This window comes from Vidua macroura, chromosome 9 (assembly GCF_024509145.1).
Source record: "Vidua macroura isolate BioBank_ID:100142 chromosome 9, ASM2450914v1, whole genome shotgun sequence".
NCBI classification, from domain to species: domain Eukaryota; kingdom Metazoa; phylum Chordata; class Aves; order Passeriformes; family Viduidae; genus Vidua; species Vidua macroura.
Genome location: NC_071579.1, coordinates 31,355,772 through 31,370,414, shown reverse-complemented (window position 1 = coordinate 31,370,414; position 14,643 = coordinate 31,355,772). Strand labels below are relative to the sequence as shown.

Sequence of the window (14,643 nt, the reverse complement as noted above, 5' to 3'; positions counted from 1 at the left end):
GGTACAACCTGTGGATGCACAGCTGGAAAAGCACAGCCCGGGGAGGTACAACCTGTGGATGGCACGCACACACACACACACACACACACACACGGAGCCTGCAGGTGTGCACAGCCTGCCAACAGCCTGGCACCGCTCAGCCCGCCGTGCCCAGGGGCTGCTCGGCGCTGGTGACACCGCGGCGGGTGTCTGTGTCACTCGCTGTGCGTCTGTGTCACCGTGTGTGTTCGTGTCACTCGCTGTGCGTCTGTGTGTGACTCTCCCTGCGTGTGTGGCTCTGCGGGTGCCGCTCCTTGTGTGTGCGTGTGTCACTGCGTGTGTTCTGTGTGTGTGTCCCTTCCTCGGTGCATATGTCACTCCCTCTGTGTGTGTGTGTGAGTGTCGCTGTGCGTGTGTCACTGTCTGTGTCACTGTGCGTGTGTCACTGTGCGTGTGTCACCATGTGTGTGTCACTGTGTGTCACTGTGCGTGTGTCACTGTGTGTGTGTCACTGTGTGTGTGTCACTGTGTGTGTGTCACTGTGTGCCACTGTGTGTGTGTGTCACTGTGCGTGTAGCACTGTGTGTGTGTCACTGTCTGTGTCACTGCGCGTGTGTCATTGTGTCACTGTGCCACTGTGCGTGTGTCACCATGTGTGTGTCACTGTGTGTCACTGTGCGTGTGTCACTGTGTGTGTGTCACTGTCTGTCACTGTCTGTCACTATGCGTGTGTCACTGTGCATGTGTCACTGTCACTGTATGTGTATCACTGTGTGTCACTGTCTGCCACTCTGTGTGTGTCACTGTGCGTGTGTCACTGTGTGTCACTGTGCGTGTGTCACTGTCACTGTGCGTGTGTCACTGTGCGTGTGTCACTGTGTGTGTCACTGTGCGTGTGTCACTGTGTGTCACTCTGTGTGTGTCACTGTGTGTGTGTCACTGTCTGTCACTGTGTGTCACTGTGTGTGTGTCACTGTGCGTGTGTCACTGTGTGTCACTGTGCGTGTGTCACTGTCACTGTGCGTGTGTCACTGTGCGTGTGTCACTGTGTGTGTCACTGTGCGTGTGTCACTGTGTGTCACTCTGTGTGTGTCACTGTGTGTGTGTCACTGTCTGTCACTGTGTGTCACTGTGTGTGTGTCACTGTGTGTGTGTCACTGTCTGTCACTGTGTGTGTGTCACTGTGTGTGTGTCACTGTGTGTCACTGTGTGTGTGTCACTGTATGTCACTGTGCGTGTGTCACTGTGTGTGTGTCACTGTCTGTCACTGTGCGTGTGTCACTGTGCGTGTGTCACTGTGCGTGTGTCACTGTGTGTGTGTCACTGTATGTCACTGTGTGTCACTGTCTGCCACTCTCTGTGTGTCACTGTGCGTGTGTCACTGTCACTGTGCGTGTGTCACTGTGTGTGTCACTGTGTGTCACTGTGTGTCACTGTGTGTGTCACTGTGCGTGTGTCACTGTCTGTCACTGTGCGTGTGTCACTGTGCGTGTGCCACCGCGTCTGTCACTGTCCGTGTCACTGTCCGTGTCACTGTCCGTGTCACTCCCGGCGCTGTCCCGGCGGTCACGGCCCCGTTTCCACACCGTGCCCGTGCCCGAGCCCGGCGCGCGCCCCCGCGGGTGCCGCCGTGCCCGCGCTCGGGGGCGCGCGCCGCTCCCCGGCTCTTCCAACCGCCCCCCCCCCCCCCCCCCCGCAGCCCGCCCGCGCGCGCGCCCCCGCGCCGCCCCCGGAAGCGGGCGCGGGTCACGTGGGCGCGCGGCGCTGCCATAAACACGGCAAGATGGCGGCGCTCACGCCGCCCGCCCGCCCGTGCTGCGTCATGTCGCGCCCCGGCCCCGCCGCGCCCGCAGGTGGGTCCGGCCCGGCGCGGCCCCGGGCACCGCGGGGTGGGCGGCGGGGGGGCGCGGGGCCGGCGGCGCCGGGCGCGGCGCTGCCCCGTGGCGCACTCGCATTTTCGGGGGGTGCGCGGGCGGGGCCGCCGCCCCCCCCCCCCCCCTGCCCCGGGCGGGTCCCGGCGCTCCTGAGGGGCGAGCGGGGCGGGGGGCGCTCGGCGGGCATGGCGGGGCTGCCCGTCCCGTCCCGTCCCCTCCCGTCCGTCCCATCCCGCGGGTGCTCCCCCGGCTTTCCCCCCTCGCCGTTCCAGGTAAGCTCGGGGAGCGCCCTGGGAGCGAAGTTGGGAGGGAGCGGCGGGGGCGGCCCGGGCCCCGCCGGGCTCCGCCGCCCCTCAGCGCGGCCGTGTCACCGCCCGGCACGCCGCTGCATGCCCGTGACCAGGTGTTTGTGCTCTTCCCTCTTCAGGCTCGCCGGGATTTGTGTTCGAAGCGCTCTGGGGAAGATGGAGATGAGGTTTGTTCCCCTCACGAGCCCGGGCGGGGTGAGCGCAGCTCGCAGCGCCGCGGGATCCTCGGCCCGTGCAGGGGTGGGGAGGGACAAGCCCCGGGGCTGTGGGCAGGGAATGTCCCCAGTGCCATCGCTGGGATGCTGAAGGAATTGTGGTTCCCATGAAACAACTGCAAAAATACCACCGGCCCCAAAGGGGCAGGAGGTGGAACTGGAGTTTAAAAACCAACCAGGCCAACTTAAACGGGTTTTGAAGGTGAGAACTGGCAGCAAACACTGGAAACTGGAGGGTTTTATTTAAAAGTGTATGGAAATTTGCAGGGCCTTAGCAATAACAAGAACAAAAATGTGTGCTGGACTCCAAAACTAATGCGGACTTTGCTATAAAAAAGGTGGTTTTTTCCAGATAAATGGAGAACCTACTTGAGATTTCTGCATTAGGTCTGTGTAGCTTTAGTCTGGCTGAAGCAAAGCAAAAATCAGTGTATGTGTGTGTGTGAGAGAGATGCAAGACAACAAACTGTATTTGTACTGGGGGAAGAGCTGGATCCTCCAGAGAAAATGGCATCAGCCCTTGGAACACGGGTGTGACTCCAACACTTGCTGTGCCAGAGGGTGCTGGGGAGGAATTGTTCACCCTCTCCCTTTAAAACCCTGATAAGGAACTGCTGGAGCACGAGTAAAATCCTGATGGAGTGATCAAAGTATGCTTGAATTGCAAAGCAGTGATTCTTCTCTCATCACCTCAGCCTGTGAGATGTAGAATTCCCAACCCCACACTTAAGCCATGCTGAAATCAGTAGAATTCCTCACCTGGAATACCAATGCTGGTGTGAAAACACCTGGGAGTGAGAGCCAAGGGCTCGTTGCTCATGCAGCTCCTTTCCTTTTCAAAACCCACCCTTGCACGGCCAGAATCCATTAATATTTTTAGCAAGTTTTTGTTGTGCTTTCCTAGCAACAGCCAATTCCTTAATGATTAATCCCCAAACGGTGGCAAATCTGCAAGTTTGGGGATGCATGCTGAAGTCATCTGTGCTGCCTGACGTCAGCATTGCATAATCTGTTGACTGTCCCCTTTTTATGTAATGTATGTTTGGAGTTTGTTCGAAAATGTGCAAATGTTTTTTGTTTTTTTTTTCCCCTGCGTGCTGCTCCTCCGGTATTCCACGTTTGCCTCTCCATTGCCCTCTGGAGTTGCAGACTTGTAAGGCAGCGTTTTCATGGCTGGATCCAGCCGAGTGCTTTGTGTTTCTCTCTTAAAAACAGCCTCTGGAACATCTCAGCACCTTCTCTTTGCCAGGTGAGTTATTTAGAGTCTTGAAAAAAAAACCAACAAAACAATTTTTGGAATTCCTGCTTCCTGTGCTGCTCCATCGGCGTCATAAATGGACTTTTATTGGAAACTTAGTAACACATTAACTTTGGCACCGTGAAACCGTTGTGGTTTTTTTAAACTCATTTCAGAACTTGATGTGTCCAATTCCCTCAGGCAACGTGGGGGTGGTAGAAATAATTTTGGGATGTTTTCAGGAATGCCTGGTTTTAGGGAATTAAAAAACCAAGAGGGGGTAAAGTTGTAGAAATACACAACAAAGTGTGGGGGGTGGAGAAATAGTCCCATGATCTTTTCAGCAGTGCCTGCTTTTAAGGAAGAAAAAAAAAAAAACAATGGTGGGGAGTAAATATAGGTTGATGGAAGCTTGTAATTCAACTGATTAGTGGGATTGTGTATTTCAAATGTTTTTATGTGGATTTGATGACCTAAAAATGCCAACTGGGGCACCTGGAGGCTGCTCCCTGTGAGCACAGCTGGCACTGGGAGCTGCTCCCCTCGGAGGGCACGGCAAGGATCAGCCCTGCTGGCTCTGGAGACACACGTGCCAAACTCCAGAGGAGCCCAGTGAAGGCGTGGGATGGGCTGGGGAATCCCAGCTCCTGGAAAACCAGGCAGCGGGAGCCCGGCGGGCTCAGGGCACGGTGCCGGTGCCACCCCTGGGGTTGGTGCCGCCGTCGGGGCCGTGCCCGCGGTGATCCCGCTGTCCCAGAGTGGCTCCAGCAGCTTTCCTGGCTGGCTGCCACTGTCCCACTGCTCCCTGACACCCAACACTTGGGCAGCATGAGCCAAGTGCTGCTGGCTGGCTGGGTTTAAGGGGGAGGAAGGGCTGTCCCCTCTAGGAGGGGTGGTTACTCTTTCTCCGTTAAATCCAGCGTGGGTGGATTTGCCCAGAAGGAGCTGCTGCTTAAAACCACTCAGAAGCCACCATGGTCATTAAGATTTAACGCTAATTATGTGGATAATTTCCTGGAGTGAACCTCAGCTGCAAAGCCACTTGTGTTAAGGCCTCCTGAGGCTTTCACCCGTGGGGTGAGGCGGGGTTTTTGGGACACTGAGGGAGGAGGACACCGAGGACTCGGCGGTGCCACGGAGGGGCCAATGACTGCCAGGCTGCCCTGGCTCAGTTATCACAGTGCTGATGCTGTCTCTTGTAAAGGTACAGTACTGTGATAACTGAAGGATGGCAGCCATCTGAGCTTCACGGCACCCCGGGGCCACCAGAGCCACCACTGCTCCGCTGGAGTGTGCTCGTTTCACCTGGAACCCTTGGCATGAAGGTTTGTTTCAATAAAATATTACACACTCTGCCTCGTTATTGGCTGTTTGGTCTCGGGAGGGGCTTCCAGAAATGCTGTGCTCTGGAAGTGCTCAGAAATGGTTCCCAAAGCCGGGTCCTGTGCAGCCTGGTGGATATTAAATAACAGACAGGCCCCTCGGTGGGGTTACTTGGTAACAGAACAAATTATTCTGTAGCAATGGAGAAAATGCAGCCCTTCTGAGATACTTTTTAATATTTTTTTGTTAGGATACCACAGTCTTGGCTGGTTACAGTAACTCAGAGGTCTCTACGTGGAAATTAGTGTTGGGAAACGGGTTCTTTCCGGCAGTGAGTTAGTGGTGGATCGGGGATATCCCTTACAAGGTTTCTTCGGAGCTTCTCTGCTCTGTGAGTGGGAGACTGAATTTCCTGGGTCATTTTTACAGCAGTGTCATCAAAATCTCTGGAAATGAGGTGGTTTTCAGGGAGCCAGTGCTGATCTTTGTGCCGAGTTAACTCTGCAGTGCTGGGACACGACAGCAGAGGGGCCCCGCGGGCCGGCTTGTGGTGGGAGTGTGAAATCTCAAGATTTTTGCATAAAGTAACCGGAACCCTGCAGAAATGTCCGTGCAGTGCCCGTTTTCCAGATTCCTGCCCTTCCCCGAGGAGCTGGTGGCATTCAGGCTGCCGAGGCTGATGCAGCACTTTCCAGAGGTCACTATTTACTCTCCATCCTATCATTCAGTGTGGTCATTGACCCAGTGCTGGTTAGAAATTCTTCTTTCTGGGTTGGATAATTCTTGTCCAGCAGGGCTTTGCCCTGTGCTTCCCTGCTGCTCAGGGGAGAAGACAGGGATTAGCCCCGAGACGGTAAGAAGATGGTTTTTCATTTCCTTGCTGCTCACTGGAAGTTTCTGGGGCCAGCCTGGCAGGGTCAGGGCTGTGCAGCCCTGATGGAACATTTTGCCAGCCTGCGTCACTTAAAGGGGGGAAATTCTTACTGGTGCTGTGACAGAGGCTCGAGGCTGCTTCTGGAGGATGGCTCTGCCTCACCAGAAACTGCAAATAATAAAAAAAACCATCCTGCTACCAAGAGCTGAAATTCTGGGTTAAAATCTGAGCAGAGTCAACCCTCAGCTTCCACTTTCCAAAGGTTACAGGCGCCTCTTCATCAGGCAGGAATGTGCTTATCCCAAAAAGGAGCAGTGGCCATCTCTGTACTGGCTGTCCCACAGCAGCACTGCTGTGCTCCTCCTTCCTGTGCCATGCTCCCATTCCAGGATGGACAGGAGAGAGGAGGAGCTCTGGGATCCTGGCCATGGGAGCGTTTGAAAGCTGCCCAGGGCTCTCTTTTTACCCATTTCAGAATGCAGCAGGTGCTCAGGGAATGTGCATCCCCTTTCCTGGGAGAAAGGCAGGTGCATCCAGCCAGGTGCTCATGGTGCTGCCCCAGGGACAGCTCAGGTGCTTCCTGATGGAAATAGTGTGGTGACTCCCTGCAGAAACCATCAAGTTCTTTCCTGCCCACGGAAGCAAGATAAGTGCTCAGAGGCAGATCCCAGGTTTGTTATGGATCGGATCCAAGGAGTACAGTTGCTCACCTGCCCAGCCAAGGCTCAGGTTTGAGGTTAAAGACCAACCCGTGCCCTTTGTAGGGTCGTGCAGTGGAGCTGTGCATGGCACACTTGTGTGGGGCTGCTGAACAGGGCACGGAGCCCGCCTGGTGACTGGTGCCTCTCATTTCCTGTCACAACAAGCACAGCCTGGCATGGCACAGGAACTGAAGCACTGGCTGTGCCTCGGGGCAGCACCTCACTAGTCAGATTTACTGGAATTTATCTCCCTCTCTAGCACAGTGGCAGAGTCCCTCTCTTTTTCCTGTAGCTTCCTGCTGATATGGGAATGGGACAGACTGGTGGGTTTGCTGTCCAAACACTGCTGCACATGAAAAATGCAACTCTCAGAGTCTCTTTTGCCACTGGAGCACTTCCTCCTACCAGCGTGTTAAAGCAAGCCATAAACAACCTGCTTCCAGTGGTACAGAAACAAGATCCATCCTCTGTCTGCTGAAGCTGTCTGTGATTCCTGGGATTGATCCCAAGGCAAGGCAGTTTCTCGTGCTGCGTCTCAGCTGCCGTTCCAGACGGGTCTGTTCCTACCCAGCGGTTCTCAGGCTCTTGCATCAGAAAGTCCCTTTTCCCATCTGGACTCTGCTGCCTTCCCACCCACGTTCCACGTGGGGAGAGGAGCACTTCTGCTCCTGGGATGTCTCCTTGGGGCTGTGAGGCTGCAGACTGGAACGGCTGCTCTGCTTCTGGCTCCCAGCCTCAGCTCAGCCTTTTGAGGGTGGGAGCTGCTGCTTGGAGCAACCTGGCCCTTCTGACAGCAGCAGGATTAAAGGCATCCACTGTCTGCAGCCCTTGGAACCAGGTGAAGATGTTGCCTTTCCCCAAAATATCCTTTTTTCGCCCCAAATGTACCTTCTGTTGCTGTTGGACTGAAATAAGAAGAATCCTTCCCAACAGAGCTTCAAGCACTCAGCCATTTCAAAGTCCAGCAGTGCCGTGTATGAGTCAGACTGTTTTAATTGCTGCTTATTTAGATTTTCTCCAGCTTAGTGCAGACACTTGAACTTTAACCCAGACCTTCGTGATTAAACATCTTTACAAACCCAGCTGCCTACTTGCAATGTCCCCATGCAAATATTAGATGTACCAGAAAGCAGCTTGTGTTTATGTCTGATTAATTCCTCAGTGTGAGCCTGGAGATGTTGGACAATGTGGAATGAACTCTGCTGAAGTCTGTCTGTACTGTCCTGGTTTTCCCTGGAATTGGGAAAAGCGGTGCCCAGGAGCAGTGTGTGAACAGAGGGTGACACAATCCCTTCTCCTTTCTCCTTAAGATATTTCTGCTTCTATCTCACATATTGGAAACAGCTGCTTGCTGAGTTGTTTGATTATATGTAAACCCTGCATTTTGTCATTAGCTTGATTCACCAAGGGAAACTGTGACTTTATTTGATGGCTGATCAGGGACAAAAGTACGCAGCAGGAGCTGAGTGTTCCAGTGTGGTGTGATATCAAAGTTACTGCTGTAATTGCTGCATTTGGGCAGATGAGAAAGCCAAGATTGCAGAGTTTGGTACATAATTTGCTCTTCATAAAATTTCACAGAAGCAGGAGAGGTGCACAGACCCACATGTGGATTAATATACTCTTATACAAGGTCTTTAATTGATCTTGGGCAAATGTTCTAATTTTTCTGGGAGTGGAAAGACCCCTCTGCTCCAAGGGGCTTTGGCTCCCAGCTGTGCTTCAGTTCATAGGCGAAGTTAGAATTCAAATCTCAAGTTCCCCTTTGACTTCAAGGGGCCAAGAGCTGCACTTTGGGGTTTGTGATGCACAAGGATGTGCATCTGCCACTGGAAAAATCCTCTTTCAACTAGAGCAGAAAAATACAAGGCTGCTCAGGTTTTTCCCTGGATCTTCTGAAGTCAGGCACTGCAGCCTCACCCATAGCTCAGGACACAGCAGTTCCCAAGTCTGTGCCACACTGGGTCACTTTAAATTAAGGCAAATTTGCTCAGATTAGGTGCTGGACAGCAGTGCCAGGGAGCTCAGAGCTGGAGCCTGTGGGGCAGGAGGGGTGGAGAGGGCAGGGTGTTGTTGGTGCTTTCTCTGCCTCCTCCTCTCCATGGTGAATGCCAGAGCTCTATCGACTGCCCTCCCTTTGAATGAACTCCAGGAGCAGGCAGAGTACACGGAATAATTCAGGACAGATACGTGTTTAAATATTTGCACAAGCCTCAGATTCCTCCTGCCTGAAAATAAGACTGGCAGAGAGCAAATGATTCCTGCTCGAGGTGTTGATTCCAGCAGAGCTGTGGAGCCCATCCCAGCAGCCAGGACCCCATCCATGGGTCTCATCCCTGCTGCTGGGACCAGCCTGGGGCTGAGGGTGGTGGGAACTTCAAGGCCATGAGTTGAGGGCTGCACAAACAAGGGCAGCACCAGCACAGGCAGGTTTGGTCTGGTGGTGGCAAAGAGCCCTGGGGAAAGGGCTGGTAGGGGAGCAGGGGAGGTCAGTGAGCATCAGTGGTTTAACTGGAACAGGGAGAGCTGTTTTCCTTGATGGGAGTCTTTTTTAAAATAAGGACAGCATGACTGCATGATAACACACAAAAAGGTGACAGTGTTGGAGCAGATTCTTCCAGAGGGAAGTGGATGAGGAGTCAATCCCTCTGCCATGGAAGCACAGGCTGTGCTGGATGAGATGGACACAAGTCACAGAGACAACGTGAGAAGCTCCAACAGGCTGTTCCTGGTTTGGTGTGTTCCGTGTGCTCACATTCCCAGAGTGATAAAAAAGTCATGTGTTTGCTTGAGCAAAATCTCCTCCCTGTGCAGAACATCCACACCTCCTGCATCCAAAGCCTTGCTGCATCCTGGTTTGAAATGGATCCCAGGGACTCTGGAAATGCAAATTTCCAGAGGTTTATTATCCATTTCCAGACTCTGGAAATGCAAATTTCCAGAGGTTTATTGCTAATGAAGCCTAATTAATTTTGGATGTAAATGTGCCAAGCTTCTGCAGTTGTGTGCAGCCCCATTAAAGGAAAACTCACAGCAGTTTTATCTGAAAATTATCAGAGGAACAGGGTCTGTTTAGTTCCTTCTCCGACTGTGGATTTCTCCCTTCTTCACCTCTTGAACTCAGCTAAGTTAAAGGAAATGTCACAGCCTTTTAAAACAGCTGCCTGAAATATAAGAGGAAATGAGGAAAACTGAGAGATGGGAGAAAATTCCTACACTGCTCCCCACCTCCATAGGTTTTGTGGACTGGAATAGTAACTTCAGCTATTTCCATCAGATTTTGTGTTGCAGTCTGGATGTTCTCAGTAGGTTTGAAACCCATATTCAAGTGCACTGTGACAATTCTCCTCTTCATGTGGCCATTTAAAGGCCACCCAGGGTGACAGAGACCAGCCAGAACATCACATTTCTCTAAGATCCCTGACACTTTCTTATTTCCCTTCCCACAGCAGCCACGTGGTCCTGCTGACTCCATTCAACCAGCACAGCTGAACTGGGGCACTCAGCTCATCCTTAATGGGAAAATATTCCACTTTCCTCCAGATTTGGAGCTTCTTTGCCATCCTGCCTGGATTTCTGAACCCTCTGTGCCATTATGAACAACACCCTTCCTGGAAACACAACCTTAATTGCCAATGTCCTTATGGCAGAGGGAGGGGGAATATGGTAAATCCCACCTCAAACTGCTGCTTTATAACCCAGAGTAAGGAATTGTAATTTCCAAAAGTGCACATGAGGAAAACAGCAGCAGCAGAGTGAGCCTTGGAATTTGTCCAGGCATTAAAGATTTTAGAAATGCTACGTGTTCTGTGTCACGTGTGTCCCCCTGAATGGGACAGGGAACCTGGACAGTGCTGGGCATGACCTGAGAAATGCCCCAACCAGGTACACGAACTCTGGGGTGTGTGGACAGAGAGGGACATAATCAATATTGGATCATTTTGGTGACAAACGTGGCATTTCCAATCTGAAAATATTTAATTATTGCTCAGGTTGAGGTGACTGCTCTGCTTTGTGCCTCCTCACCAGCACACTCCACTTCCAGTAAGTGCTAAACTTGCCCTTATGAAACCCAGCTGTTGCACATAAGCTTTTTCTGGGATATATATATCTCTCCCAGAAAAAAAATATCCATATATATCCATAAATATCCGTGGACAGGGAGTGAGCATTGTCTAGCTCCAGTGGTGTGGCTGGCAGGCAGCCAGGCAGCAAGTGGGTACCTGTGAGCTGTGCCAGCAGCAAGCTCATCCTTCTGGAAAGGGCTCTGCTGGGAAGTGGATGAGCTCAAGAAAATGCATTTGAGCTTCTGGGCAGTATTGATTTGTCTTGATGTATTTTATTCATCTGCTTGAAGCACAATAAAAACGTGCTGGTGGAAGGAGTCGGAGTTCAGGGGAGGGGGAGCCAGAAGTGGGGTTTGGAGCTGGCCACCATCACCATCTTCCTCCACTGCAACTGCTCTAGAGCTCTACACAAACCCAGTTTCTGCTTCCCAGCAAGGCAGCAGAAGGGATATTTTTCAGCAGAGAAATCCGGGGTGGGGAAATGAAAATAAAACTGTTGGTTTGGTGTAAGAACAATGAAGAACCAGAGAGATGGCAACAGGAAAAAGCAGACAGTGAAGGCAAGCAGCAACACGAACACGCCTGCTGCAGGGCTGCAGCACCTTCACACTCCCCAGCTTGGAGCAAAGTGAGCGAACTCATCCCCCTGGCCAGGAAAGTCGGGAATTTGAGCTCCTGTTCCACCTCCCACCCACGGCTCTGGCAGCTCGCTGCAGCCTGCCCAGGAAATCCCCCTGCAGCTGTGGCACCCTGGGAACCAGGGCTGCTCTGGCTGCACAAAATCTAATCTCTGTTTTGCCAAGTACCCTTGGACCACATACATGAAGTAGCTCTCCTTCCCCAAACTGAGATTATTAGCTTTCAAAAAAAGGGTTGGGCACCATGTTTAGAAGTAGTTTTACTCGGAAGCAATTCACACCTTCCCCGCGTCTCAAAATAAATTCTTTTGCTTGCTTTTCCAAGCAGAGCTCTTTGAAAACCGTGTCACCGGCGGGGTTTCACGCATGTTCTGTGAGCACAGGAAGCTGAAGATAAATTCAGCAACAGATCAGATGTAAAGAACTTGTGCACTTGGCTATTTATACACTCCACGAGCAGCCAGGGGCCCCACGGGCTCAGAGGTGTTCCGTGGGGATGGGGTGCAGGGGTACCCAAAATCCCAGCTGAAGGGCTGCTTTGGAGCACCCCGGGTTTGGTCGGGTGATCCCCTCCTCCTGGCCCTGCATTCTGGCTGCTCCCCATCCTCCAGCACGGGGAGAAGCAAAAATATAATTCATGAAATGATTTCTAATTTCCACAGCGCTCTGCAGAAGCGTGTGAGGGCACAGAGTTGTTCTCAGAATGCTTTCAAATCCTACTACAGGTTAAGGAATTTTACATCTCCTTTTACTCATCTCTGACTTCATTGCATCCTCCTGAATTTTGCTGATACGAGTGAGGAGAACCAGGCCCCAGAGTTACCGCCAGGAACAGATCAATGACAAACTGGAACCACTTAGAGAGTGTTAAATCACCTTTATATAAAAGTTCTGTCAATCCCAAGCTGATGCCATCAGTGACTTAAAGCACTTTACCGTATGCCCCTCACTGCAACTTGAAATACAACTTAAAAAAAGAGCTTTTAAAACATTTAAACTGTTTAAAGTGATGTAGAATTAACCTATTTCAGAGGGAAAGGTGAAGCTTGAAATCAAACTGCAGAGTGGATGAGTAAAGGATAATCCATGCATCTATTCCTCTCTCTTCTTTAAAGAAGGCTACAAGAGGAATTTTGTTGGAATTTAGTTTGATTTTTAAACCACAAATACCAAGACAGTCAGATCTCATCTTCTGTATTTTGCCTCTTATTTTTTTGGTGGAAAATATCAGTGCATCCTGGAATTTGCAAAATAAAAAAGGATGTAAGATACAAAATAATTCTTCAGATGTATCACTGCACCCCAGTACTTAGAGGGGAAAAAAAGGTTTATTTTTCTTTATTTACTTTTCTGCAGCTCTTTGCAAGCCTATTCTCCTTCTAAGCAAGAAACAAAGCCACAATTACAGATGATTAATTCCTTAGAGAAAACTACTTTAAGAGTTTTAATACAAAATTGCATCCTTCCTATAGGCTGGAATGTTGTGGTAAACACAGACAATTTTGGGTATAGGTTGGAAATGTCCCCCTGTTATTAACATAGTTCTTGGAGGAATTTTTAGAAGCACATTGATTTCATCCCAGTTTCATGTCACAGAACAACCAGCAGTGTCCCAAAATGAAGGAAATGAAGGCAAAAACACGTAGCAGACAGGACTGGGAGACTGAACATTCAATTTCAGTGAAATCCAAGTGCCAGAGCAGCTCAGCCCCTGCTTTTTTTTTAAAGTGAGGTGTGTGTGAATTTAATTCTGGCTGCAGGACATGGCATTTGGGATCCTGGGTCATTCCTCAACGTGGTCCTGGGCTCTGGGCATGAGTTTAGGTGGAAGAGAGGTAAAGCTGCTCTCCTCCACGAGCAGCCCCAGGCTAAGCCACTTCTGCAATCCTTGGTCACAACCTCGGCTGGGCTGGGCTGAGCAGCTCCAGGATTTAAGAACCTTTGCAGCATCAGTTGCTGTGCTGAGAAAGAAGCCCTGCCTGTAAGGCATAAATAATGCAGATCTGGGGTGGTTTTCAGCATGAAAACCCACCAAGAAAAATGATTTTATCCTTATGAAGGCAAAGCCATGGAAAGGGCTGGTGAAAAGGAAAGAGAGTTGTTGGAAGCAGCTCCTGCAGGTAAAAAGTAGGGAAAGGGAGCAAGAAGAGGTCAGGCCTGGGAACCATGGTACATCCATACATATCTTAGGAAACTGAGCATTTCAGACTTTCTGTGCTGACAGGCTCTGACCCCCAGGAGAACACTGCATTGACCTGAGGCCGTGGAGAAAACTTCCAAAATGGAATCACAAAACTGGGATTGTGGGTGTGCAGTTTGAATAGAAGTGTGTAACGTCACAGGGTGGGAAAATCAGAGTTTAAGGGTTTAAAATATAGTAATATATATAAAGCAAGATGGAAGTTTTATGGCGGTGGCTGGTCCTTCACCTTCTTCACCTTCTCCATGGGTTTGGGTGGTATTCTGTAATTAGATAGAAAAATGTACATTGTGGAACACAGGTGGTTGGTTATTAGGTTAAAAGTCAAAATAATTTAAGTATCATTTCTTAATTAGATAGTTTTTCCTTAAAAGACCTTACAAAGATAAATATGAGGCCATTTTGTGACTTGTTGGTGAAATGCTGTAGATCTCATCACTTATAAGACTACAATATAAATAAGAATTAATAAACATCTGAGTCTGAACATGAAATACCGTCTCTATGCATTTAATCCCGACCCTGACCAAAGCAGAAAAAGAAGATAAAAGTGCAATAGTTAGGGAAAAATCCTTCCCTGGGAGGGAGGTGAGGCCCTGGCACTGGTGCCAGAGCAGCTGTGGCTGCCCCTGGATCCCTGGCAGTGCCCAAGCTGGACACTGGGGCTTGGAGCACCCTGGGGCAGTGGAAAGTGGCAAGGTGTGGAATTAGATGATTTTTAATGTCCCTTCCAATCCAGACCCTTTCATGATTTGCACTGTTTAGCCTCTCTTCTTCCAGCCTCAGGCTCCTTTCTAATCTTGAGATTACCAAAGTGATAGAAACAGGGTGAGGCTCCAGTGCTTTCCCACAGTGCACAGTTAATCCAGGCCCAGTGACCATGTGGCTGAGGAAAAAGGTTAACATGGTGCAAAATCATCCAAATTCCACCCTGCTGGCTTCCTGACAGCTGTGGAAACAGGGCTGGCTTGATTCCTCTTGGGAGGGGGGAAAAATGGAATCAGTGATTATTTCTTCAGTTTGTAAATTACAACCACCTGGCCATGTGCACTCCCGGGCCAGCAGCACCTGACTGCTGGCTGCTCCCAGGTTGATTTCCTGGAGAAAAGGGACAAAACTCAGGATTGCTGAGGCACAAGGCAGCTGAGCTGGGGCAGAGCAGCTGCAGGGGTGTGTAAACACCTCAGAACAGCAAGGGGCCTTTCACACCTGGTGCTGCCACACGCC

At 50.8% G+C, this 14,643-nt stretch overlaps 1 long non-coding RNA gene across 3 annotated transcripts; it reads left to right on the top strand.

The window, feature by feature from the left end:
- Positions 1-1,738: 1,738 nt before the first annotated feature.
- Positions 1,739-10,312, top strand: LOC128811505 (uncharacterized). Of its 3 annotated transcripts, none has more exons than XR_008438361.1 (4): positions 1,739-1,832; positions 2,281-2,328; positions 3,526-3,625; positions 9,961-10,312. It is a non-coding gene; the product is annotated as an uncharacterized LOC128811505 (long non-coding RNA). The 3 variants fall into 3 exon arrangements; XR_008438362.1 differs by having other exon boundaries at positions 3,520-3,625; XR_008438363.1 differs by lacking the exon at positions 1,739-1,832 and adding an exon at positions 2,016-2,125.
- The last annotated feature ends 4,331 nt before the right edge of the window (positions 10,313-14,643 follow it).